Source organism: Panthera uncia, chromosome D4 (genome assembly GCF_023721935.1).
Source record: "Panthera uncia isolate 11264 chromosome D4, Puncia_PCG_1.0, whole genome shotgun sequence".
NCBI classification, from domain to species: Eukaryota; Metazoa; Chordata; class Mammalia; order Carnivora; family Felidae; genus Panthera; species Panthera uncia.
In genome coordinates, this window is record NC_064807.1 from 26866435 (window position 1) to 26893033 (window position 26599).

Sequence of the window (26599 nt, forward strand, 5' to 3'; positions counted from 1 at the left end):
CCAGAGGTTGCTTCTTTATCTGAGACAGCAGAGTCCTAAGTGCTCCATGACATGGGGATGACAAGAATTAAGCGTTATGAATGGGACCCCAAGTCAATGCTTAGCAAGTTAGCCCAGTCCCAGTTTAATCATTACATTTTGAAAGTTGGCCATCAGAGTCCTGCTACCTGTGTAGCTCTGAGGCTTCGAGTTGAACTGTTTCCACTCAGAGTTCATGACCACATGGGAGGCAAACTGATTTGTATTGAACAGAAAAGACACTGTCTGATGTCATATTGACATATTGGTCTCAAATCACTGACTAACCTTCCATAGGGACAAAAGACAGAATGAGAAGGAATTCGAGATTCTTCTAAAGACCCTAGAAAGGTGGAAATACCTGTAAAGCCTTCCCCAAACACGGAATTTATTTAGACCAACTTGGAATTGAAAAATAGTTGCCACTCAGAATGTTGGGAGAGGGGAGAGCAGCAGGGCTCACAAATCACAAAGGATGGAGTCATAGAATCCACCGTATGGTGAATAATTAGGTTTGCTCACGTGTCATCTGGCTTCTCATATACCATGAAATACGTAGGCACCTACCAAAGACTGAATACAAATACTGAGTTAAAAATATATATGTATTGATGAGGCACCTGGGTGGCTCAGTCAGTCAAGCATCCAACTCTTGATTTTCACTCAGGTCATGATCTCACTGTTCATGAGTTCAAGCCCCGTGTTGAGCTCTGTGCTGACAGTACAGAGCCTGCTTAAAATTCTCTCTCTCTCTCTCTCTCTCTCTCTCTCTCCCTCTATGCCCCTACCTCCCCCCTCTCTCTCTCTCAAAAATAAGCATTTAAAAAAAATATATTGAGTTAATCCTGGCCTGGCTCAGCAGCAGTCTGTTTTAGAGACTTCTAATAAAATTACAAGGTTTTTTTGTTTGTTGTTTTTTGTTTGTTTGTTTGTTTTTACAAATGGACTCTTTTCCAAGTGGCAGTTATACACATGGACACATGGGGCCCTTGGAACTACTTTTTTCCCCCCCTCTGCTTCTTTATTCAACCATTGTCTACACTTTCCGAACTGAGCAGAAGCAGAGAAACCCCTTCCAGTGCATATAAAAGCCTGGTTTGGCTTGGAAAGTCTGGTCAAGTTCAAGCAGGCAGTGTGCCTATGAGCCCGTGCTCAGCTTACGGCTTTGCGGCCTTCATTAGACTCTCTCAGAGTTCTGTTTTTAGAAGAGCAACAGACCGACCCTCCTTAACCGAGGGGAATGAAAGGAACCCCTTAATCCACCACTCACGTCTTCTTTCCAGTTCTGATACCAGATTTGGCCCGCAGGAGCCACGCCAGGCTAGAACTCTCACATGGGTCAAACTGTGGCTCCTGCTCTCCAACGCCGTTTCCCAGCGGACTGGGTTTTCTCATCAATCATGTGTTGCCCGTATTGTGTTTCCTGGCTTGGCTGCTCATGCAGCCATCCTAAGGTTGGGGGTTTGGGGCGTCAGTATTAATCATGAGACATGCCGCTCTCAGGGTTGAGTTTGCTGTGATGATGGCATCTCATACTTGCCTATAGCTGTGCTTTTTCCCTGGAGAAATCTCAAGTTAGACGAGAGGGAGGGAAAAAAAAAAAAAAAGCCAGTTCCTGCTTGATGTTTAATAGCTGGGTCATTATGAGGGATCCTGTAAAACCCCCACCCCCTGCTGTTATGTGGGTGTTTTGTAACTGTCAACTCCATCCACCTTGCCACAGCATATTAACTGGCTCCAGGTTTAAGGCAATCTACGAGGATTTTAATTTACTTCTCACCTGTCTCCTTACCTAGTTCCCACACAATTATCCCTGGAGACTACTGAACCCTCGGCTTGCTATCATTTCAGCCAGGAGCGGTGTTTTAAATCGCACTGTGTCACCTACCCAGAGCAGCCGGAGAAGGTGACGCGCGTAGTAGGATTGAATTGCTGACCTGCACTGCGGGGCTGGGGAGAGTTTCAATCACACTGTTTGCTTTAGTGCTAGACGTTGCCTCAGCTCTGAGGTGTGGGAGCTGTAAATTAGCATCTGAAACAACGCAGCTGTATTCCTGCCTCTGCATTTCTCGCCAAGGCCCCTGTCCCTGTGACTCCCGAATCCTCTGTGTGGGAGCTGCTCTTTGCTGAATTGAATCCGACTTTGAGGAACAGATGTGGGTCTTCTCTGAGTTAGTCCATGGGAGGAAACTACGGAGATGCCGGCACTCATTTTGGGTTTCCCCTAGAAGGGGAACCCAGGGTAAGGAGTAGAGTGTAAGGCAATTAATTATCTGGGAGGTAATCGCTAGTTGGAGAGTGGGGGAAGGGAAGACAAGCCGTAAAGTGAGTTTCCACTGCGGGCTGCGGAGCTTGACTTCCGTTGGGGGCGCCGGGAGCCAAGGTGGCAGTATTGTCCCTGACACACAAGGGAGCTGGGGTGTTTGTGTTAAGGGATGTTTCCAGGACCCCGCAGCCTCTGCAGGTAGAGTGGGCTCCAGAGACCAGACAAAGGCCCCAGCAGAGAAATGCAGGTGCCTGCAGGTAGAAGTCAGGCCTGTATGTTAAAATGGTAAGGCTGGTGTGGGGGTTTGTGGGTAGGGTAGGAATAGAGGAGAACAGTATCTGCCCCACTAACTCCACACCCCAGGTACTGGAGCAAAGAGCCGGGCAAGCTGAAAACCCTGTTAAACATCACAGCTTGGAACAAGCTGGGAGAGGGTCTCCCCCAGTCCTAGTTCCATGCAGGAATATTTTCTATAGGGATCATCCAGCCTCTACCTGAACATTCCAAGGGGTGGGGGGCTCAGCTGTCACAGCTGCCCAGGCTGTGTGTAGATAGTTGTGGCTATTATTCTAGTTGATACCTTCTAAATTTCCATGTTTGTTCAAATGACCATTCATTCCCCATATGTTGAGCGCCTCCTGGGTGCCAGATGCAACATGAGGAAAGGGGTTATAGCCCTTAGAGTTGCATGCCCATGGAAGGATGGACGAGCAGTGACGTTATTCTCCAGCAACATTTTCAGAAGGTGCCCCCGATGTGCCGGATGTATGCTACAGTAACACTCCACAGGTAGGGAGAGCAAGGCAGTTAGAAAAGTGAAGCTTGACTACAAGCGGTAGGAGAGACATACCCAACACAAGCCCAATGGCTACATCCAACAGTCAACATGCCAACAGCGATCTTCACGCCTACAGAATACATGCCTCAGTAGTATCTTAACTGGAGTTCTACTTAAATGGGATTAAGAGGAATGATTTATTACCTACTTTAAAAAGCATGGAACTTCTTAAGGAGAATAGCAGTATCTTTTCTTCTATCCAGTTTCCCACCTCTGTCAATTTCTTGCCAGGTGACTGCAAATGAGCTCATCCTGCAACGTAAATTTCACCTTCCTCTGCAGACGTTTTAGGAGGCTTTAGCTGCAAACATATGGATACCCAGAAATTACCACCAGTCTCACACATACAAATAGATGTTATAAAAAGTAGTCCCGGGGTGCCTGGGCGGCTCAGGGGCACCCCACTCTTGATTCTTGCTCAGGTCATGGTCTCACAGTTCATTAGATCGAGCCCCACATTGCGCTCTGCACTGATGATAGTACAGAACCTGCTTGGGATTCTCTCTCTCCCTCTCTCTCTGCCCCTCCCCCCTCAAAATAAATAAACATTTATTTATTTATTTATTTTTTGCAGGATACATTTTTGCATTTATTTAGGTTTTTCTTTTATAAATAAACATTTTTTTTTTTTTTAAAAAGAGTAGTTCCAATCAAGCACCCATTGGTCTTGGGGGCTTGTGACTGAAGAGTGCTGACCACTTTCACATACTGCAAGTGGCTCCCTAAGGAATGAGGAAAAGAAGAATAGTCTGCTGCCCAGTCGTAAAGTTAGCAAACTTCAAAACGAGGTGAATCTGGAAAATGTGTGAGCCAAATACAGGTGTGACTGCACTTTCCATTTGCATATGAGTGTGTATGTAAATGTGTGGGTGTGATGCTTATTTCTATATGATCCTGAAAAATGAATAAAAATAATTAGCACACTGCTCCCTAAAATAGGAAGTTTATATTCAACAATTCTGTATTATTTTAGAGAGAAAGCAGAAAAAGGAAGTTGACATGTAAACTTGCCAGGCTTTGGTGAAAACATTGGTTAAGGGACCACCGGAGGTTTGAAACAGTAGAGGGATTTGGTCAGAGCTATGCACTGGCAAGCCAAATTTGCTAACACTGCGACGTCCCTGAAAAAGAAGGGTTAACATAAATTTAAGTAGCACCATCCCTATCCTCCATGGTTTTCCCCTCAGTCTTACACGGATGTCCTATTAGTTGAGTAGAAGTCACAAACTGGCTGTCCGTGTATCAAACAAAAGCACTTTATGGTTGTGTTTTGCTTGGCTCGCACAACGTTCACCCACATTGCGTTTTAAACAGGCATTCGTTGCTGTCATTTAAAAATAAGAATAGTTGAAATCAAAATTCAGATTTCCAAATTCTCTTGGAATATCAAGATCTCTGGTAATTCTGAGCACCACTTGGCACGACGACATTCGGCCAGAGCTAGCAGCTTCTGTAAGTGTTTGGATCTTCCACCTCTGAAGTCAACTGAGTCAGTACCTAGGAAATGGTTTGGGGTGCGGGCAAGATGACATACTCTGAGCTATGATGAGGTAACCGGAACAGTCTCAGGAGACAGGCCCCAAGTAGCTAGAGAGGGACTCATTCCACATAGATTTAAAAAATATTAAGATCCTCCACTATTTCAGTCACCAGGCTATGGATAGGGAAACAATAATAAACAGAAGGGAGCTGTCTCCATAGGCCCTGCCCTGTGGAGCTCATGGTCTAGACGAGGAGGTAGACAAACAATTCTGCAGTTAAGTAAAGTGTCAACAAAATGGCAAGTTTGGCCAGTACTCAGAAGGAAAGGTGTGTGGTGGCTTGAGTGGCCAGGGACTCTGGCCTCATCTTGGAGATCAGAGAAAGTATTCCTAAGGGAATGAGGTCTAGAAGACACTAGAGGTAACTATACAAAGGAAGGGCAGGAGTACATTTTTGGGTTCTATTTGCACAAGCCTTATGGCAATAGCATCATGATTACTCAAGAACCTGAAAAGACAGAATGTAGCTGAAATTAGTAGAGAAGATCCAAAATGACACAGAGAGAAAAAGAATGGAAAGAACAGAGCAGAGCATAAGAGATGTGGGAACCCAATCAAGTGCTGTGGCAAAGCTGTACTATGAGTCCCAGAAAAAGAGGAGAGACTGGGATTGGGGCAGAAGCAATATTTGGGGGGAAAAATGATCTCTAAGAATATTCCAGAAGGGATGAAAAGACCTCAACCCACAGATTCCAAAAGCTCAGCAAATCCCAGGGGCTCCTGGGTGGCTCAGTCAGTTAAGCGGCCGACTTCGGCTCAGGTCATGATCTCGCGGTCCGTGAGTTCGAGCCCCGTGTCAGGCTCTGTGCTGACAGCTCAGAGCCTGCAGCCTGTTTCGGATTCTGTGTCTCCCTCTCTCTGACCCTCCCCTGTTCATGCTCTGTCTCTCCCTGTCTCAAAAATAAATAAAACGTTAAAAAAAAATTTTAAAAAAAAGCTCAGCAAATCTCAAAAGTGACCAGTGAATTGTAAATTGTGATATACCCATATAATGAAATTGTATTTAGCAACAAAAATAAATCACCTTCTGATACATGCCACAAAATAGACAAATCTCAAAAGCATTATGATGAGTGAAGAAAGCTAGTCACAAAAGGCCATAGGCTATACAATCCCATTTTTCTGACATTCCGAAAAAGGCCAAAGTATAGTGATAGAGGTTAGATCCGTGGACACCAAGGCCTGGGGTGGGTAGAAAATTGACTAGAAATGCGTATGAGGGAAATTTGGGGGATGATGGACTTTCAAATATTAATCAAAGCAGTATAAAAATGGGCTGGAAAACAATGTGACCAGTAGGATGGCGATTCTGTTATATTAATAACAGTAAAGCCTAGAAGATAATATCCATAATCAAGTCATGAAGGGTTAGCCTCTGCTTCATTTTTGTCTGCTTTTGATTCTGTTATTTATTCTTTTCCTGAACTGCTAAATTTTCTCCAATAAGAACACAATCATTATAACTAGGGAAAAGATTATTTTTGAAAACAACTATATTTTCTGATTTTCAATGTTACCCACAAAAAAAAAGGTGTTTTCCTTTTATTATCTTTAAAATTCTATATTATTAATTCACTCACAAACACGCACGCAAAATTACACCTTGTATTTGAAAATCTCTGTGAGCATAATAATCACCACGTATAGGCTTACAGAAATTTTATGCTATAGTATTCGCTGAACTGCCAAACAAAGTGAATTTCCAACATGCTATTTGCACTGCTGACTTACATCTACTTGCAACATTTTCAAGTGCGAGGAACAACAGGAGATGTGAGGACTCCATGTAATAGATCACACCTGCCCTCCTGGCCCCAGACCTTTCTAGATGGGTCAACGACAGCAATGAGTGTTGCACCCCCATATTTGGCGGGACAGGACGATGGCCCTGTGGCTCAGCAAGGCTGCAGTATGACAGACGAAGTACTTAGAAAAGGATCTTCTTGAGTGTTACCCAACACAGTCACCTGTTGATTTATGAACACGCACTCACACTCACCTTTTACATCCTGTCAATTTGGTCATCTCAGCAGAGGAAAAGAAAAAAAAAAAAAAAGGGAACTGAAACCACTGACTATCCACAACTCGGCAAACACTCAAAGTCCCACATCTGTTAAATCTGGACGGATGAAGTTTGTAAACCACTAACACCTCATTTTCTTCTATTTTATAATGAATTTTTAATTGCAGAAGAAATAAGTGAAGTCATTCTCCCCTTAAACATTAGAATGTTTACTCAAAACGAACTTTTGGCCACCTTCTCCAATTTTAGTCCCTCCCATAGATAGGGTGGGGTTTGGGGTTTAGGCTTCTAGACCATGTACATAGACAAGTACATATCCATGAACAAACATAAATATAAATGTGGATCTATACATATATATATATATATATATATATGCAGGTATGCAGGACAGAATGGACAACATAACATGGCCTTGTGTTTCGTGAGGATTTTTCTTTTTTTCATCTCTCTCTCTCTTTACAGAAATGGCTTCATCCTGTAGTTATCAATCTGCAACTTACTCATTTGTTTCTTTTTTCGAGCTCTAGCCCAAGCCGGTTATTTGTTTTAACTGCTGCATCCAATTTCATCATATAAATACACCACATTTTATTTACCCGCTCCCCTGTTGATAGACATTTAGGTTATTCCAATTTTTACCATTACGAACAACACTGAGATGAACATAATCGTGTCTGACATTGTGTGTGCACGTGTCCCTCCCACCCAGCTATGGCCAAGACCCTTGTGTCCACAATGAAATGTCAGGAAGTTTGACAATCCAATGACATGGTGCCTGAGTCTTGGTTCTCACATGACCTGGACCTTGGTGTGGAAGGGTCTTGGCGGGAGGTCTGGAGGCCACCTTTCCCAGAGGACTCGACCCTCCCCCTGGGCGGGGGCAGAAAAGCTGATGGAGAAACTCTCACCGCTAGACCCCAACCAGCTCAAATGCTAACTTGGCCCCCTTTGCAGATTTAAATGAAATGTTCATCATTTCCCCCAAAATCTGCAACCCGCCTAAAGGTGGTCTGGCGTTGAACATTCCCTCCACAATACCCCGGCTGAGGAGGGCCCCACCGATGCTTCCCACTACAGGGGCTTTTGCAGGAAGGGGCAGAGGCACTAGGGAGTTTCTGCTGGAGATAGGAGTGATTTTCAAAACCGCGCAGGCAGGGCCGCCAGTCTGCCGAGGCTCTTCCACCCCTTGCCACTTGCACCCTGCGAATACAATCCGGCCCTGTTCCCGGTCCCTCTGCCATTTGAGAGTCATGAAGTCATAACAGCTGTGGCTGTAGCCGCCCCGGAGGCCTGGAACAGGCTGGCCGGCGGCCCATCCCCCGCAGGCCGGAAACGTGCGCTCCTGCAACTCAAGCACTGCCTGGGGGGGGGGAGCGGCAAGAAGCCTCCGGCAGCAGCCAGGGAAGCCTGATGTGGGCGGGGCAGGCAACGGGACCAGCAGATTCACACCCAGTGACCCACAGGCCGTTGTCTGGGAACCAGCATCGGTGCCCCTGGGCCTCTCGGGTTCCCGGGGCCAGGCCCACAGATTCAAGCCGTTTCACACTTGGAATGTGTAACAGGGGATGGCCTGCAACCTGCCACCTCGGTGTCAAGCTCAGCTCCACTCCATAAACCCACTGGGGGAGGGCGGGGCGGGGGGGAGGTACTGGGGGCAGAGTTGAAACAACGAGGGGAAGAGGACTAGCGAGTCCCGGCGTGGTTGGGGCCAGGCGTCCATCTGAGGAAGGAGGCCTGGCCTCGGGCTCCGTCTGCACCAGTGGAAAAAGCTACGTAAGTGCCAAGTCAGAGGAGAGCGAGTCATGGCCCAGGGCTTTACAATCTGTTTCACGAGCTCTTCCTCCCAGCCCAGCACGCCAGGCAGCAACATTTCTCCATTAGTGCCCAGCAGATGCGAGCCTGTGTGCCCCGGGGGGAGCACGAGGCCTCTGACACAAGCAGGTGGCAGCTGAGGGTCCTGGGAGGGCTTAGGAATTGAAGGAGTGCATTCGCACGTCTAAATGGTCTCCCCTTTTATGGGGCTCGGGGAGTCGCATGCATGTGGTGGTTTGGGGTCAGCTTTCAACCCAGACCCTCACCCTGCCCTTCTCCTGATGGTATAAGCAGGGTCTGGCTCTGCCGGATGCCCCACTGCCTCTCCCTGGGACCAGAGAAGCTGTGAGGAGCAGCAAAGAGCCCTCTGTCCTGGGGAGAGACTGTCTTCGTGGAGGCGGGGGGAGGGGGGGGGAATGGAAGGCAGGGGTCAACACCGAGAAGGGAGCAGAACAGTCACCAGGAAGACTGAGAAGCACAGATGGGGGGTTCCCAGGGACTGGGGGTTAGGGATTCAGGGTTAACTGCTGACAGAAATCCCTGGAGATGCTTTCTGGGGCCCCCACCCACCTCTCCTCCTCTGGTGTTGCTTCCCTCCCCTCCCCAGGAGCTCTGCTTACGGCCAACCACAGCTGCCCACCATCTCCTACACATTCAGCACCTCTGGCTCTTGGTCTCTGCCCTGGGTTCTTTGGAAACTAAGGGTTGTTATCAAGAGGGGCATTGAGAACGAGGAGGGGGTTTCCACCCCCTTCTCTGTGGGCCTCAGCCCTGCCATGGGCAGCATTCCCTTCCCTATTCCTGAATCTGGAACTTTGTAATCCCTCCACCCAGCCAAAAAGACAGAAGAAAGATTTTTGAGAAGAACCACACTGAAACCATCCTTTGCCATTCAATTCGGCAGCTGAGTCTGACGCTGGAGGGAGGAGGGGAGGGGAAGGGAGAAGTGAGGAGGGGAGAGGCGAGCTGAAGATGGTGCTTAGGAACCCAATATTGGGCCGGTGAGTAGAGCTGGAAAAGGTCCTAGTGACAGGGAGTCACGATCTCCCCTCCTTCCCTCCTCCTGGGAGGGCGCCACTCTTCACACCCAAGGGTAGGGATGGGAGACAGGTTGGAGGGCTTGCTCAGGCCACATCAAAAAAGAAGAAAATAGAAAATTCTGCATGCTGGCTATGATGCGCGTGGGAGACAGCACTGGAAAGTGTCCACACATGCCTTTCCGGGGTCTCTGCTCTTTCTTATCTGAAGGATCTTCATAAATGAGCGCCCACCTAAACTGTTTTTAAAAAATAGTGGAAAGAAAAAAAAAACAAAAAATAAAAAAATAAAACAAACAAACAAAAATAGTGGAAAGGGTGCCATGTGTGTCCCAAAGAAAGGTTCCTGATGAATTGAGGAGCCATAATAGACACAGTTTTGAGGTAGACGCAAAGCAATAAGCACCGAACACCTCATAATACGTATAATCACTGAGGTTTGAAATTTTGTCAATAGTCGTTGTAAACACAGCGCTCCACTGTACGGGCCACAGGTCCGCTTTGTCGCTGTACGTGGGCTATAATCTGGGTGTTCACATAACAGTGTCACCTAAACGGGTGGGCCCCTAGCTATCATCTCGAATGCCAGTCCTGTGGCTCCAGCTAAAACTCACCAAAGACCATGTCCACTTGTGGAGGTTTTCCTTTACGATACCCTGCAGTGAACCCCGATGACACTCAGGAATGAGAGCCAGAGGCCACGGATGATGCTGCGTCTTCATAAATTAAGCTCTGTGGCTCAGACGTAGTAAGGCTCATGTCCTCTCGCCCCCCTGACTGACACAATAACGGGGGTCCCCAAAGGGCAACAAGTGGACTTCGCGTAAGAGGGGACACCACCTACGGAGACGTTTCTTCCCGTAATCTGGGCCAGCCCCCTTTAACAGCAGAAGAGTGTGGTCCTTCATCTCTGAATTTCATCTTTGAGACTGTGACACAGATGTTTCCTTGGATTCCTGAAATTTGTTTAAATGGGAACAGACTAGGGGCACCTGGGTGGCTCAGTCAGTTAAGCGTCTGACTTCGGCTCAGGTCATGATCTCACAGTTCATGGGTTCGAGCCCCGCATCACGCTCTGTGCTGACAGCTCGGAGCCTGGAACCTGCTTCAGATTCTGTGTCTTCCTCTCTCTCTCTCTCTCTCTACCCCTCTCCTGCTCTCCCTCTCCCTCTCTCTCTCTCAAAAATAAATAAACATTTAAACACTTAGGAACAGACTAGACCATGTCTTGTGCATCATGACCACGTGCTCACATGATCAATGACCCCAGGCACGGTTAGAACCCTACTCTTGCACCAAACAGCTCTGCAATAGCCCTCCAGACAAATCCACAGCACAGGACAGCACAGGCTATCTTTCCAATGACACCAGGAGTTTCTTGAAGTGGGAGAATATATTCTAACCTTTACCAGCTTTCTTTCTGGGGGAAGAATGTTACTTGCCCCAGGTAGCAACTCAAATGCTAATTCTTTTCAGAGCCCTGAAAATGTTAATTTCCTCAGCTTCTATTGTGCTCCAGCATTCTAGGTAAACAAAAAATGTGAAGGAGGCTTGTGTAAGGGAAGGCAGGCAGATGCAGGCAAGAAAGAGACTGGGGAGTGCATATCTCAGGCCCCTGAACCCTGTCCTTGGAGATCTGCACCCTTCAGGTGCCTTGGAAATGCCACTGGAGCTAGGTGGGGTTCAGAATCTGTAAGGAATCAGGTTCAGCACCTGTCAGTTACGTGCAGTGCCCAGCAGTGATGCACACCTTGCAAGATGTACCAAGAAGAATGTACATTTTCTCTCTCTGCCTAAGATACATACAGTCCCCCATCTTCTTGGGCCTGAAGAATATCACATTGGGTTTTTCAGAAACTAGCATTTGGAAATGCCAGAATTTTCATCGTGTCTTTTGTCTTCAAGACACTCTTCTGAGGACTCCTAAGGAGCTCTCTCAAGAGGAAAGAAAGAAGAGTAGGAGTGGCAGTGGCTGTCTTTGCTTTATCTCACAAATTGGTATATTGTGTACGATTATTTTTGAATTTGGGGCACCTGGGTGGCTCAGCCGGTTAAGCGTCCGACTCCGGCTCAGGTCATGATCTCACAGTTCATGAGTTCAAGCCCCACATCAGGCTCTGTGCTGACAGCTTAGAGCCTGGAGCCTGCTTTGGGTTCTGTGTCTCCCCCTCTCTCTGCTCCTCCCCTACTCATGCTCTGTCTCTCTCTCTCTCCTTCAAAAATAAATAATAATTAAAAAAAAAAACATTAAAAAATTTAAAAAAATAAAAAAGATTATTTTTGAACTAAACTTTCATTTAAAAAAAATGTTGCAGAGGCGCCTGGGTGGCTCAGTAAGCACCTGACATGGCTCAGGTCATGATTTCAGTTCTCGAGTTTGAGCCCCCGCATAGGGCTCTCTGCTGTAAGGCAAAGCCCACTTGGGATCCTCTGTCTCCCTCTCTCTCTTCCCCTCCCCCTCTTGTGCTCTCTCTCTCTCTCTCACCCCAAAAAATAAATAAAATTGCAAATTGTCTCTCTATTCTATAGAATAAAGTTAATGTTTAATGCCTCCTATATGGCAGGTGGGAACTTAAACTATGTAGTTCTCTTAAGGTTGTGTATGGGCTTAAGAGGTAAGAACAGGAACAAATTCAGATTATCACAGTCTCAGGAAGATGTAGGGAAGACCTTGCATCAACTTCTCACAATCTAGAGCCTTCTCCACTCACCGAGGGGCGATAAGCAAATATCAAGAGCATTGTGTTTTGTGGTCTGGGAAGTGACCTTTGGGCTCTGCTACATAATACTGGGTTTCATGAAGTTCCCAGGATGCATCAGGGGCAGCCGACACAGTGGTTTGGTGTCTTGCTTCACCAGACAAGACCCAGTCGTTTTTGCCTTATTTAGAAATAGACTTGTTTTATTATGACACGGACCGTTTGTTAGCACAGAGAGAGACAGAGAGGCTCACAATGTTTGAGTCCCTTATCTTGCATTGTTTATGTTCTTAAAATAATTTAATTAGCTTAATAAACAAAAGCATTTTCAATTCATAAACAAAGAGAACTCAGAAAAATCAAATGTCCCAAAAGGCAAAAATAATAGAGAAGTCAAATCATTCCAAGACTTTCTCTCACTCTCTGGTGTGCATATTCTTGCAAACCTCGCCCCTGACAGCCAGTGGGGCTTGGGAGACATGTGTTTATTTCCTCCTTTTGGTAGGTCACGGAAGCCTTCCAGAAGGATCGATATTTAAATGGACTCTGAAAGGCCGCATTCTTAAATGACTCCCTAAAAACTTAAAATGGAAAGAAGAGCCAAATACAAGGTTAATCATTTATAAAGCAGTTTTAAATACATGGGTTGATTCAATTTTTAAAGCAGGAGGAATTTAAAACTGTAAGGCCAAAGGAGGATTTCTTAGAAGAGCAAAAGGAATGAAGGGGTTCTGTAATTCTGAGTTTAAATTAGCAGCACAAGCAGACTATATCCTTTGAATCTTCGACTGTATCTTACTCATATTTCTGGCTTTTAAATTATTCTCGCTTGTTTAACCCATAGATGACTAGGGATGGTCTCAAAATGTACTTGTTATCTTTGCACTGTGCTGTATCTTTACACTTCAAATTATGGGTTGTATTATTACTATTATAGCAGTGGCTATTAGCAGTGGCTGTTAGCAAAGCCAGATGGCTTGCCGTTGTTTCTGATGGGTCTCAACTGTGGCCCAATAAACTCTTCCACCCATATCAGTCATGGCTTGATCAGATAAGCATAATCACCAGGAGGTAATACATATGTGTATGTGCTTACCTACACACATATGCAGAGGTATCGGTATGGGTATAGACAGATATCTTTGTTACACGACTTTTACCTTAGAGGATTGTGGGAGATGATCGCTTTTGTCCACAGAGCAGACAGTGGAAAAGCAAGGACAAGCCAGGACCCGCGAGCATGAGCTGGAACCCATAAGGACAGACAGAACCCCACGTCAATTCTTGCTGCCTCTGACTTTGCCGGTGTTGATGTCCTGTAGGATAAGCTGGTGCCCTTCATCACGGAGCTGACTGGTCAGAGAAGCCAAAGGAGAATGCAAGAGAAGGAGAAGCAGCTGCAGAACTGGCTGCCACCCCACACCAACAAGATGAGCCAGCAGAGAGCAACAACATATGAGCTACATCATGGCTGCTCCTTCAGTTCCTCCCTCCACATCTCCCACAGTGTCTCTCTTGGGGCCTACCCTAACCCAAAACAAACAGGGGAAGGAATTCTGGGAAATACAGGTCAGTCTAGGCAAGTCGACACATTACAAAGCCACCATGCACACACACTCCCTGTGCCCCGTTTTCTTGCATGAAAGGAGGTTCAGTGTTCCGTGTAGAACGACGGAATCACAGACAATGGAGAAAATTCAGCTCCGCCCCATGGTGAGCACGCCGTCATGTCAACAGACACCTAGAGCACCTCCTTTGCACAGGCACTGTGCATCAAAGGTGCAATGGTGAATGGAACCTGGTTCCCATCTTTAAGAGGCTAATCATCTGGGAGGATGAGGGGAAAGAGAAACAGAACAGGTAATATCAATACAGGTATTATAACAACTATTATGATAAGGGAGTGCACCCAGACTGTGCACAGCAGTGGCCACCCGGGCGAACTTCCGGAGGATAGTCTTACAGGGTGAAGTAGGAGTTGCCTAAGTGAAGAAATATAAGTAGAAATTTTAAGGTGGATGGGGAGAGAATAGCCATTAAGGTTTATGGTAGAGGTGAGATGGGGAGATTTACAAGCAATCATTGTGGGAGGCTGGGAATAGAAGGAAAAGGTGTTGGAGAAGTAGGTGTTGCAAGCCTAGGAAAGTCTATACATGCTACTCCAGGGAGTTTGCACTTCATCTTCTAGAACTGGGGAGGAATGAAAGAGTTAAACACATAAAAATGATACGATTGCTGAAGTAAATGATCTTCACAATAGACACCACAATGGTCTCCTTCCTTTGCACATGTGTGGTGCTCATCACATTAAGAGATAGGGTCTGATTCCCTCCCATGAATCTTGGGCTGGCCTAAGCAACTGCTTGACTAAAAGAAGGTAACAGAATCAACATTCCAAGGGAGAGTCTTAAGGAGTCTTACAGCTTCTGCCTAGACTCTTGGAACATTCACTCTTGGGATAAGACACCTCTTCCTGGAAGCAAACCCGTGCTGTCAGAAGCTCAAAGCATAGGGAAATGCCACATAGAGGTTCTCCACTCAATCACCCTAGCTGAGCTCCCAGCCAAACACCATCACATGGTTTGCCATCATGAATGACCTGGCTAGCCAAGTTAAGCACACAGAGGACTTCAGTCCCAGGTACCATCTAAATACAGCTTCATGAGACACCCCAGATGAGAACTGCAGGATTTGAGAGATAATGAATTTTGTTTTTGATTTCTAAGGTTTCTTATTTTTTACATAGCAACAGATAACCAGAATTGTCATTTTTATATTTTAGGGGGGGGAAACCTCTTGGAGGATAGCCTATTGACTTAAAAGAGATCGAATGGAAATAGGGAGAACTGGTAGGAACCCATTGACATAATCAGAAGGAAAGATGACAGCCTGAGAGTACCAGTTAAGGCAAAGAATAAAAGCAATATTCTAGAAACAGGAAGCAGACTTAATAGACTTCACAATAAATGATGAATAAAGAAGAGAGGAAGAGTCAAAAGTGCTCTGTGTCTCTTGCACAGTGGGTGGAAGCTGGCTTTCTTGGTTCCAAAGACCTAGAACACTGAAGGACAATCATGTGTGGTGGAGAGAGGAATATGATGAGGATGGATAGACACAGGGTGAATTAGAGGTTCTTAGTGTCACCCAGATTGGCAGGTTCAGGAGGAAGCTTGGCTGGGAGTTGGAAACCCAGTGGGGAAAAACTCCTCATAGATGTCACTCATTAAAGACTATGAGAGTGAACAAAATAATTCAAGGAGAGGATTTGAAGTGAACTGAGAAATTGGCCAAGAATGCACAGCTTGAGAAAACTTACACTTTCATTCTCTATCATGGAATAGTTTGCATGAACTTGGGCAAATAGCTGGACATTTCTCAGTGACCACATTTCCACAATGGATTTTGCTGTGGGTTTTTAATATGATATTTCATGTAATAATGCATTCCAAATACCTGGCCTAGAACTTGGCATAAGAGCTTGCTAAAAATGGCAGATGGTTTCTACTATTGATATTATTATTATCATAATTTGTGTTGAAGGGATGGGTTGCTGAGATATCCATGAAGGAGACCAAGAACTGTTAGAGAGTTGGGAAGAAGACAGGAGGGTCACAGAAGCACAAGAATTGAGAGTTTTGAGAAAGAGCCAGGGTGGAGGTGGGAGGGTAGGATGTTCTTACTCGAATTGGCAATATTCAGGTTGCTGAGGACCTTGATGGGGAAATTTTTAATGGTGTAATAGGAGTTTAGCAAAGCTGGGAAGTGGGATATGAAAATACACAGATTGTTCTTTTAAGATATTTGGCAAGACATAAAGAAACAAAGAAGTCCTGCCATTTGCAACAACATGGGTGGACCTTGAGGGCATTATACTCAGTGAAATAAGTCAGGGAAAGACAAATACTGTATGATCTCACTTATGTGTGGAATCTAAAACACACACACACACAAAACAAGCTTATATAGAAAGGGATCTGATTCGTGGCTACCAGAGGCAGGTATAGGCAGGGGGTAACTGGAGGAAGGTGGTCACAACGTCCAAACTTCCAGTTACAAAACAAATAAGTACTAGGGATGTAAATGCACAGTGTGATGACTGTAATTAACAACAGTTATCAATATACAGGGAAGTTGTTAAGGGAGTAAATCCTAAGAGTTCTCATTACAAGAAAAACATTTTTTCTTTCTTTTCTTTGCTTTTTCTTTTTATTGTATCTATATGAGATGATGGATGTCAACTAAGCCTATAGTGGTGACCATTTCATAACATATGTATGTCAAACTGTTGTGCTATGTACCTTAAAACTTATGCAGTAATGTAAGACAATAATAACTTAATAAAACTGGAAAATAAATAAAAGTAATTTTTAATGAATAAACTACTTTCTAAAAAGAGAAACTTAAGCAAAAATGAACTACTGGGACCTCACCAAAATAAAAAGCTTCTGCACAGCAAAGGAAGCAATCAGCAAAACTAAAAGGCAACCAACAGAATGGGAGAAGATATTTGCAAACGATGTATCAGATAAAGGGTTAGTATCCCAAAATGTATGAAGAACTTATCAAACTCAACACCCAAAAAACAAATAATCCAGTGAAGAAATGGGCAAAAGACATGAATAGACACTTCTCCAAAGAAGACATCCAGGTGGCCAACCGACACATGAAAAAATGCTCAACATCAGTCATCATCAAGGAAATACAAATCAAAACCACAATGAGATACCACCTTACACCTGTCAGAATGGCTAACATTAACAACTCAGGCAACAACAGATGTTGGCAAGGATGCGGAGAAAGAGGATCTCTTTTGCATTGTTGGTGGCAATGCAAGCTGGTGCAGCCACTCTGGAAAACAGTATGGAGTTTCCTCAAAAAACTAAAAATAGAACTACCCTACAGCCCAGCAATTGCACTACTAGGTATTTATCCAAGGGATACAGGTGTCCTGCTTCAAAGGGACACATGCACCCCAATGTTTATAGTAGCACCATCAACAATAGCCAAAGTATGGAAAGAGCCCAAATGTCCATCGATGGATGAATGGATAAAGAAGATGTGATACACACACACACACACACACACACACACACACAATGGAGTATTACTCAGCAATCAAAAAGAATGAAATCTTGCCATTTACAACTACGTGAATGGAACTGGAGGGTATTATGCTAAGAGAAATTAGTCAGTCAGAGAAAGACAAATACCATATGACTTCACTCACATGAGGACTTTAAGAGACAAAACAGATGAACATAAGGGAAGGGAAACAAAAATAATATAAAAACAGGGAGGGGGACAAAACATAAAAGACTCATAAATATGGAGAACAAACAGAGAGTTACAGGAGGGGGTGTGGGGGTGATATGGGCTAAATGGGGAAGAGGCACTAAGGAATCTCCTTCCGAAATCACTGTTGCACTATATGCTAACTAATTTGGATGTAACTTTTTTAAAAAAGTTAAATAAAAAAAAAAGATTTAATGGCTCAACCAAGAAATTAAAGAATAAATTAAAAAACAATACCTGGGAGCAAATGATAATGAAAACACAATGGTCCAAAACCTTTGGGATGCAGCAAATACAGTCATAAGAAGGAAGTATATAGCAATAGAGGATTTATCGCTATTGACGTTAACCTCGATTATCTGGCCAAGGTGTGTTTGCCAAGTTACTCCACTATAAAATTACTTTTTACCCTCTTCCAAACTGTACTTTTTGAAATCAACTCATTAAGTTCAGTCTATATTTAGAACAGAAAAGATTAAGCTGCACCTCCCGGGGGTGGGGAGCAGGCCTCCAAATAAATGATTTAGAATCCAAAAATAAATAAAACAAATAAAAACAAAAAGAGAAATTTTACTGGAAAGAAAAGGAGAATAGCAGTGTGAAAAAAGCTTTTGTTCAATTGCCGTTCCTGTTGCTATCATTATTTACATGCTGTTTTGTTTGTTTGTTTGTTTGTTAAAACGGAAGAGATATGAGTTAAAACGAAAAAGAACCTAGACATAGGGAAAAAACAGAAAGGGCTTCAAGCAAAGACCCTTGACTGAGAACGTAATTAAGTCCTGTAGGGGGAGACCTAGAGCACTGGCAGGCAAAGAAGTGTCTGGGACTCAGCTGGCTTGGGATGGCAGCCTTATGAGAGCATAATTTCAGAGCAGAATTTTAGAAGAGACGGAATAATGAGAAATTTGAAGACTTAGTGGGAGAGGACTTTGCATATTATGAGGTGGTTATGCAAGTATTTCCTTCTTATGGGCTTAACCAGCTGGCTCTGAGCATTAATGTTTGCCCTCAGGAGATAAACATGGGGACTGATCCAAGAGTTACTACCTAAATAGCCATGGTTTATGGGGGAGTTTAGTTTACACAGACATGAAAGCCTTCAGCTCACCCGGGTAGAAGACATGTGGAGCTAGAGTTAGGAGACCCCCACAGTCCTTGCTGGACAGAGAGATGGGATCAGAAAGTGTCCCTGACTAGAATCCAAACTGAATGACTCAGATTCAGGGAAATGAGCTGCAGGGGTTTTCAGGGACCAGTGAGGTGGGGAAGGTAAAGAGTAGATTCTGGGCTATAGTTTCTTCAAAGGTGGGTAGATCTCCACAACTAGATAGAACAAGGTTCTAGATTAGGCTCCAGACTAGCTAGAATAAGGACATCCCACCCTATTCTTCCTGCTGATGGTATCAAAACAGCCAGGACAAAATTCATAAAGCAACTGAAAGAAGACTCAGAAGTTACAGGAAAGAAGATAGACTGGCAAGGGCCTGCCAGGCTCAAGGACCCATCCAGTAGTGAGTTCCTGGGTTTTGTTTGCTTGTCTGTTTGTTTTGTTTTGTTAAATTTTTTCACTTCTTATATATGGCAGCTTGAGCTCTGGAGAGGACCACCCAGAAGCATCATGGGTACAGATTTTTAAAAGCCCAGGAAAAGTCTTCTTTCTATAGCCAAAGGACCAAAACATACAATATTTGTGTTTTGCAGGACAAAACTTTTGACCATATCTGCATATTTCCCTTCTGTAGTCAAACGCCCCTGCCCCCAAAAAAAGAAAGAAAGAAAAAAGCTTTGTCCCTTCCCCTTCTTACCAGGTGCTGCAGGTAAGAGCAGTGGGTAGAATCCAATTAGCCATCCCTCTTCCTGCAACAAAGAGATGATATCCTTCCCCCCACCCCCTAACTAGAATACAGTGAGGTGGATTGTGTGAAGGAGAGAACTAAAGGGAGTGAGCTTCTAAATCTGATTATGAAATCCCGGGTAGAGCTCTCAGGGACCTGTGCATAAAACAGACAAGAACTATTCAGTAATGGTTTGAAAGGATAGAAAAACTGAATACTGATCTGAAACATCACCTATTTTCGAGATTGGTGTCTGGGTTTAATGCACAGTGGGGCATGCCATAACAGTACTGCCAAGGTTTTGACATTGACATTTGAACCACAGCCCACAAAGAGGACCAAGACATGCATTCTCAGTCTAAACTGGTTGACTGCCTGCTAAAATAAAAGATTTAAGTAAGAATCAGAGTCACATAGTCCTCACAATGTCTAGAACACAATCCAAAATCTCATCACACTGAGAACCATAAAAATCTCAAATTAAAAAAGGCAATCGACAGACATCAGTATTGAGATGCCGCAGATATTGTACTTATCTGATGAGAATTCTAAAGCAGTTACTATACAAATGTTTTAATTTTAAAGTAATTATGAGTGCTTGAAACATGAAAAGATAGAAAGTCACAGCAAATAAATAGAAAATGTAATGAAGAAACAATGAAAAGTTCTACAAATGAAAAATGTAGTTACCAATTTTTTTTTTAAATCACTGGATGGATTTACAACACCGTGGATGGAGCTAGAAAGTATAATGCTAAGCAAAATAAGTCAGTCAAAGAAAGACAAATACCATATGATTTCACTCATATGTGGAATTAAAGAAACAAAACAATGACCAAAGGAAAGAGAGAGAGAGAGAAACCAAGAAGCTTATAGAGAACAAACTGATGGTTACCAGAGGGGAGGTGGGATGCAGGAAGGGGTAAAATAGGTGATAGGAATTAAGGAGTGCACTTGTGATGAGCACCAGAAAGGAGTGCACACCAGAAGGAGTGCACTTGTGATGAGCACATGAAAGTGTTGAATCACTATAGAGTGCATCCGAAACTAATGTAACACTGCATGTGAACTATACTGGAATGAAAATGAAAAGCTAATAAAAAATCACTGGATGTACTCAATAGCAAAAATTCATGAGAAAAGACCGACAACCCAACACAAATATAAGCAAAAGATATGGACAGGGTCTTATGCACACACCAGTTTACAGAAAAGGAAATACAAATAACTCAGACAAAGATGTTTGAGTTCAACTTCACTCATAATGAGAAAAATAAAAATTAAAACTATGAGGGTGCCTGGGTGGCTCAGTCAGTTGAGTGTCTGACTTTGGCTCAGGTCATAATCTCACAGTTAGTGGATTCCAGCCCTGCATCGGGCTCTGTGCTGACAGCTCGGAACCTGGAGCCTGCTTCAGATTCTGTGTCCATCTCCCTCTGCCCCTCCCACTCATTCTCTCTCTCTCTCTCTTTCTCTCTCGAAAATAAATAAACATTAAAAAAAATTAAAACTATGAGGAGATACTAATTTTCACCTGTCAAGGTGGCATAGCTCCCAAGTGTATTCATGCTTGGTGTGAATACACTTACTCTATTGGTGAGAATGGAAAATTGTCATAGATGGCTTATGAGCATCTAGAATATTGGCCACATCTCTAAAACCCACATGCCATTTGGCCCCGTAATTCTACTTGTGGAAATCTATTATACAGAAAACTTGTATATGCATGAAATGACAATGTCATTCTTTGCATAATCACCGAAGACTAAGAAATAATTTAAGGTCCATCCACAGGCTACTGGTTAAACTAATCCTTATAGGTCCATATAGTGGGAGGTTATAAAATGTAAGAAGAAAAAGGGGGAGGGCAGGAATGAGAACTCTCTATAACTTACTACCATTAAGTAAACAAAAGGAGAGCAATAATCCATATTCATGTGTGTGTGTTTGCATAAGGAGAACCTGAAAGGATAGTTAAACAGGAAGTGGCCACCCATGGAGAGGAGCAGAAGCTGGTAAGATGGAAAACAGTCTTACTAGATGCCTACTAATATGTTCCGGTTATTGAACTATGTGAATGCATTGCCTATCTGAAAAAAAAAAAAAAAAACTAAACCAAAAACAATTAAACACACACACACATGCACAAACCCAGAAACAGTCCTAATGTCCAGTCCCAGGGCTGTATCATAGAGGTCCCTTTATGTCTGGACCCAGTAAACCTATTCAGCGTTTCCATTAAGGTGGCTTCAATATGAGCAGGGATGCTGTTTCATCTCAGGCTCTGTTAGTCAACATGCCTCCCATCATCCTTACGGGGAAGCAGAGCCCCTGGATCACCACAGGCACTGGGGAGGATGGAAGCATTTTGCTTACAAATATTTTTCTCCATGGCCTGGGGCACTGGAGGCTCGAAAATTGCCTCCTCTACACTTCCAGCCCCTCACTGCTTTCAGCTCATCACGTGGTGCTCCCTTGTGGGTTTTGAAAAGGCTTTCTTTTTGGAAATACCATAAGCTGGTTGGTGATGACCATTCACCCAGCTCCCAGCTCTCCAGATCGGTGTTAATGGTTTCATATGGAAACCAGGCAGAGCAAGCAAGTTCTCTTCCGTTCCCATTCCAGGTACCCAAAGCAAAACCTCATCATAGCTGGCCCTTGGGCACCTGCCACGTGGAAGGACCTCCTTCCCTGGCTCAGGAGTTTTGTTTGGGTTTTCATCAGAGCTGTTCAGCCCCCTGAAAGGCAGAGTTTGAGGATGGAGTCTTGCCTTAGACTCTCTCTAACCTGTAGCAAAAACTGCAATGGCCCTCACTTTCCATAAGGGGATCAAGTTGCTTTTCTGAAATCAGAGGAGTCACTTTTCTTCCTGTTAGTTTTGAGCTGGCTTTCCCACGGGGACACATGTGGGTCCGGGCACAGCTGCTCCCGGCTGTAACCTGGGCTGACACACGCAGACAGCTGTTGGAGGAGGGCACCCCTTTCCCTCTTTGTTCCACTGAGCTCTTGGCTTAGCTCAGCTTTTGAATCCCGGCAACACCGCTTCATCGGCAAAGCACAGCCCCCAAAATAAGGCAGAAAAGACTAGCCCATGCGGAGCCCGACTCCAGTCATTTAAAGCAAGATCGATCTCACTTCCCCTGTTTCCTCAGCGATCTGAAATAACATTTGAAGTTTTGCTTTGTCTCTTTGGAGACCTGCCAATGGCTTCAAGGCATGTAGTGAAGTTATATATCAAGACAAGTTTACACTCAGGACTTTTGAAAAGTGATTCGCACTTAGCAATAATATACAATATGAATTTAATAATCTGCCATACTACTTTCTTTCTTTCCTCAAGGAAGTGAATGGAATACTTACCGTAGCAAAAGCAATCTCTCACCATAGGCATGATTAATCAATAATTTTTTTTTTTTTTTTTAGTTCATAAACTATTATCCATGATGGGTCTTAAAAGGAACAAAATGAGCAAGTTCTTGGATGTTCTTCTTGTGATCTTGACTACATAAATGTTCTCAAGACATCTCTTGCCATCACTTGTTAACTTTAAAAATGAAGAAAAAAATTCTTACTATATTGAAATTAATGGGTGAAATGTAGTCTTTAAGAATAAAGAACACCAAAAACCCACCGGTCACTTTCCCCATTCTGACCACAATTACATAACTAATTATCAAGTTCAATGCACTTTCCCTGCCACAATCTAGATAGGTGACTCTCACACTCTTTTTAAAATCTATCTTAAGTTGTATGATCATTATACTGATACATTCTTATAAAACATTTACAAAATGGGGAACAACCCATTCCACCCTGTTCCACCCACATCTCTGTAAGCTCAGTGTGGCATAGATTCTTCTAGACCTATTTTATACGCACGTATAGACATACAAATATTTATATATAAACACAAATATTTACATTAGAGGCATATGGTTTAATTTTATGATTGTCTTTTACATATATGGAATTATATCGTACCCAACTGTTCCATAACTTGATTTTTAACTTCATGTCTTGGGGATGTTGCCACATCAATACATGTAAATTTGCCTTTCTCTTTGGAACCACTGTGAAGTATTCGATTGTGTCTGTATCCCACACTCTGTTAACTCTTCCCTTATGCATTTATACAGTTTCCATTTTTCCCCATTACAAATGATGCTTCCATGGACATCCCTGCAAAAGCTGCTCTTTGAGCACATGAGTATTTCTCCATAGCCATACCTAGATGTGGAATCATTCTGACAAAGGGACTGGAGTTTTATTTTAAAAAATACTGTTAAATAGTAATAGTTATAGCTAACTATTACATGCTTGGACCTATATTAACTCAGTCCTTATACCTATGACATAGGTAATATCATTGCTTCTATTTAGAGCTGAGAAAACTGAGGTACAGAGAGGTCAAGTAACTTGTCCAAAGTCACACCATGGAATCAGAATTCATATCTGGGCATCTCACTCCAGAATCTATGTCCTTAGCAAAACAGTAGGCTGTCTCTCTCAAATGTGTAACTGTATGGACATATTATGTACCTAAACTATATACAAAAATAGAAGTTAAAAGAAATTATATAAACCAGTTAATATTTTATAACATTAATAGTCAAAAGCGTTTTCTTTTAATACAACTATTCTTAATAGTAATATTTTTATGAAAATATGTGATGGAATATGCTCCCTTCTTAAAAATATTTGACTCTATACTTTATGATGCAGTCATTCAAAACTTAGGTTCAGTTTATTGGCTGTCACAGCTGAAAATGTTACCCCACAAAGACTCAGAGGGAAGAAGTACATGCTGGACCATACTGACTAAATCCTGATATGAATTTTTAAATCCCATCCACCAATTAATCATAGTCTTTTCCTAAAGTGTGGCTGGTAAATGTCCATTTGCTCTGTATGTCAATATGTTCTCCTTAGGAAGTAATCAGAACATTTCACGTTTCTGTGCGTGTTGGTAGCTTGTCTCCAATGTGGCCGCCATCAATTCCTTCCCTCCTAGCAAATGCCAAGTCATTTCCCTACTGAGAGACAGAGTCTGTTCTTTCATTCCCTTGAATCTTGGCTAATGTGTGACTGCTTTAGCCAATGGGGTATTGTTAAAATGAAGCTGCCTGATTTCTTTTTTGATTTAATTTGTTTTAATGTTTGTTTATTATTTATTTATTTACTTACTTACTTACTTTTTTGAGAGGCAGGCAGAGCCTGAGCAGGGGAAGAGCAGAGAGAGAGAGAGAGAGGGAGACACAGAATCCGAAGCAGGCTCCAGGGTCTGAGCTGTCAGCACAGAGCCCGACGTGGAGCTCGAACTCACAGGCTGGACTGCGAGATCGTGACCTGAGCCAAAGTCGAGCCACCCAGGTGCCCCAGACGCTGGCTGACTTCTGAGACTTGGTCATATTGAAGACTTTGGACTTTCTGGGGAAAGCCAGCCACTGCATAAGATAGAGTACCCAGAGATTGCCAGGTTGTGAGGAAACCCAGGCCATTCATGTAGGTAGAAAAGGAAAGAGATGCTTGGCCAGCTCTCAACACTTCCAGCCAAGCTTGCCCAGACAGCAGACATGTGAATGAGAAAATCTTCAGGTGACTTCAACCCCACTCACCTGTGACTGCAGTTGTGTGAGACATCCCCAAGTGAGAACCATCCAGTTAAGCCTGTCTATACCCAGAATTGTAAGAGATAGTATTAAATTATTTTAAGCCACGTAGTTCTAGAGTGCAAATTATCTGCATCACAAACAGTAGAACAGAATTTTACTGCAATGCCACATTTGGAAGACTTTTCAGTGGGTTAGATCATTTTATTTTCATGGTTTCCTTCAAGGGTGAGACATGGCAGCTTTGTATGGGTATACTCATAAAGCTTTTTAAAAGGCATGAGAACAAGAAATATTTTCAAACATTCATTTGCAAAATGTTCTTTCTGCGGCTGTTTCTATTTTAAAAACATTTTTTTAAGCCACATATTGTTTAAAACGTCACTTTTCCTAATAGGAGCAGATTAGTTTTTTTCCCCCAAATATGTACAAAGCGGGAAACTACAAATCATGTTTGTCATCATAGAAAAAGTCCATTTTTTAAAACTTTTTATTGTGAAACAGTTGCGAGAAGAGTACAAAGAACTCTCGTATATGCTTCACAGAGATTTCCCAACTGTTATCATTTTACATGTTTGCTTTATCAGTCTCTGTAAATATGTGTATTAATTATTTTCCTTATGAACTATGCAACCCAGTTGCAGATATAATGCTTCTTTACTCCGCATAAACTGGGACATTGTTTTACAAAATCACAGTGCAGTGATCAAACCCAGGAGCTTAACGCTGATGAATGCTATTATCTAATCTATAAGCTTTATTCAAATATCACCAGTTATTCTAATAATGTCATTTTGGGCAAATAAATAAATAAATAAATAAAAGAAAAACATCTCACCCAGGGTCCCATTCAGAATCACATGCAACATTTTCTCGACATGCTTCTTGTCTCTTAATCTGGAGCAGTTTTTTAGTCTTCATTTCTCCCCAGTGACCTTGATACTTTTGAAAAAGTCAAGCAATTTGGATTTATTTCTTCATGACTAGAATCAGGTTATACATTGTTTTTCTTTCTTTTCTTTTCTTTCTTCCTTTTTTTTTTTTTTTTTTTTATTATAGCAAAGAATTTTTTCTCTATCCTTTCAACACAACTTATTAAAAAGTACCTGATGTTGTTTGTTTTCTGTATATATGGGCCTATTTCTGCTTTTTCTTTGCTTGCTTGTTTGTTTGTTTGTTTGTTCACTTGTTACATGTGATCTCACATGTAAGTGAAATCATATGGTATTTGTCTTTCTCTGACTTACTTCACTTAGCATAATACCCTCTAGGTCCATCCATGTTGCTGCATGAAAAAGCCTGTTTAAAAGGGAGGAAAGAGCTGCAAGAGATTCAAGAAAGGAGTCATTATGTGAGAAATGACATCCAGACTAAGAGATTTGAATGGGCAAATGAAAGAGACACGAGGGGTTGGGGACAGAGTGGCAGTTTAGAAATGGATTTAGGTAAGTTTTCAACAAGGACAGCGAGGGACTGATTGGTCTTGAATAAGCTATGTTTGCTAACAACAAAACAGCAGTAAGCCCCTTGAAAATTAAATGCGTATCATAACTTGTCTTAATGCTTAATGCTTTCGCTACATCGTCTCATTTAAGTCATGTAATAACCTCATGAGGTAGACCTGTT

The 26599-nt window shown here is 43.1% G+C and overlaps 1 long non-coding RNA gene across 2 annotated transcripts; it reads right to left on the reverse strand.

The window, feature by feature from the left end:
* Positions 1–3271: 3271 nt before the first annotated feature.
* LOC125908616 (uncharacterized) lies at positions 3272–25068 on the reverse strand. 2 transcript variants are annotated; one of them, XR_007453405.1, is made up of 4 exons: positions 24980–25068; positions 22725–22908; positions 13398–13586; positions 3272–3423 (listed from the first exon to the last, which is right to left on the reverse strand). It is a non-coding gene; the product is annotated as an uncharacterized LOC125908616 (long non-coding RNA). The 2 variants fall into 2 exon arrangements; XR_007453401.1 differs by lacking the exon at positions 13398–13586.
* Positions 25069–26599: the final 1531 nt, after the last annotated feature.